The following is a 1,762-nucleotide window of genomic DNA, read 5'->3' as shown; positions in this document are numbered from 1 at the left end:
TGCAGCTGCCCATGCAGTCTTCCACTGTCCCCACCTTCACAGAGCCTGAGGAGGACAGGAGGAGAGGGGCTAAAGAGTTGTGAATCCTGAAACTCTAGCACACACACTGTAGTCTTCTAGTTCTATTTTATTCTCCTCTTGTTCTAAGTGTTCCAAGGTGGGTGTGGATTTCCCACTGGGAGGTCACTGTGGAGTCCGATCTCACTGTAGAAACTATTTCCCCCCAATGCCTGTGGAATCACAGAATCGTGATTTCTTTGAGTCTTGGAAGGGAACAGTAGTTCCCAGAGAAATACTGGTGCTAGCAGGCGCACCGGAAGGTGGCCTACATCTTGGGTCTGCTCAGTGGTGATGGGATTGGACCCAGGGACAGACAATAAAATCACAGGTCATGCACACTTCTGAATGTGGTCTAGATCCTGGGCTGGGCATGGGTGAAGTCAATCACCTCATTTTCAGTCCAAATTCTCCCTGCAAAGGAACTGAACCTTAGAACTGATATATGGCATTGTAGACATGGTAATTCTGAGAAGTTATTAGCAGTGCTTCAAATTAGCATCTTAAGAGAAGAGGAAGATAATTTCATTTCCATGTTACATAGGAAATTTAGAGTTTCGCAGAAAACATGAAGGAAAGATAATAGAATGAGGCAAACATCATTAACCTATGTACATGTATGATTATGCAAATGGTATGATTCTACTTCATGTATACCCAGAGAAAAAAGTTGTACCCCCAATGGTGTACAATGAATCAAAATTTAAAAAAAGAAAAGAGGAAGATATGTTCATTTCCATATTAATAGGGAAATTACATATTTGCTGAAAACATGACAGCAGAAATCCCCACCTCAGCTATACATGTACATGATCAGCACCACCAGAAGCAGCAACTGCATCCAGTCCAGAGAAGAGAGTAGCAGTATTTGTCTCAGTTCTTCATGGGACTGTAACACTGTGTCAGTCCTCGTGTTGCCGTCCCATGTATTGCAGTAATAGTCAGCCTCATCCTCTGACTGAAGCTGAGAGATGTGCAGAAAAGCTGCATTAGCCGTGGTGTCTTTGGATCCGGAGAAGCAGTTGGGGACCATGGAACCCTCATACACTTCTGAGTGTGTGTGGTGGTACAGAAGAAACTGGGGAGGACTTCCTGCCTTCTGCTGGAACCAGGATACAATATGGATACCAACGCTTAAGCCTCTGCTCAGGCTGCAGGAGTCTGACAGATGTTCCAAGAGATACAGAGAGGGAGGATGGCTGAGTCATCACAGGTTGGGAGAGGGTACCTGGAGGCATAGACACACATGGATAAGTGAGTTGTTTTAGGGTAAATTGTCTGAGAGAACTAATCCAAAACTTATACAATCTGCCCCATGTCACAGGTCTGTCCCAACCTGTGCAGTGAGAGAGGAGCAACAGGAGCAGAGGAGTCCAGGCCATTGTGAAACTGGCTGCTTGATCTCCACAGTCAAGCTGGGCAGCCCCAGGCCTCTTTTTCTTTCTCAGGCTGCAGAGGAAGGGCTGTTCATGCAAAATGTGTTTCCAAAGTGAAGGCCCCACCACCTCCCTGAACTCTGGTGCTGGAGCTCAGCTCACATGCAGGCTGAAGGCAAGAAAGTTTTACAGTTCCCTTTGGGGATCCTACTGAGGAAGCATCTGCTGATCAATAAGGTGTAGGTACCAGTTCAGGGGACATTGTCAAGCCAAAAAGATCACAGGTATGGAATCCCCACCAGTGACCACAGGATAGAATCTGGATGCCA

The 1,762-nt window shown here is 46.2% G+C and overlaps 1 pseudogene; it reads right to left on the bottom strand.

The window, feature by feature from the left end:
* Positions 1-850: 850 nt before the first annotated feature.
* On the bottom strand, positions 851-1,439 carry LOC124991433 (immunoglobulin lambda variable 5-52-like; annotated as a pseudogene).
* Between the last annotated feature and the right edge of the window lie 323 nt (positions 1,440-1,762).

This window comes from Sciurus carolinensis, chromosome 8 (assembly GCF_902686445.1).
Source record: "Sciurus carolinensis chromosome 8, mSciCar1.2, whole genome shotgun sequence".
Lineage (NCBI taxonomy): Eukaryota > Metazoa > Chordata > Mammalia > Rodentia > Sciuridae > Sciurus > Sciurus carolinensis.
Note: the sequence above shows the minus strand (reverse complement) of the source record. Positions and strands in the feature narration are given on the sequence as shown.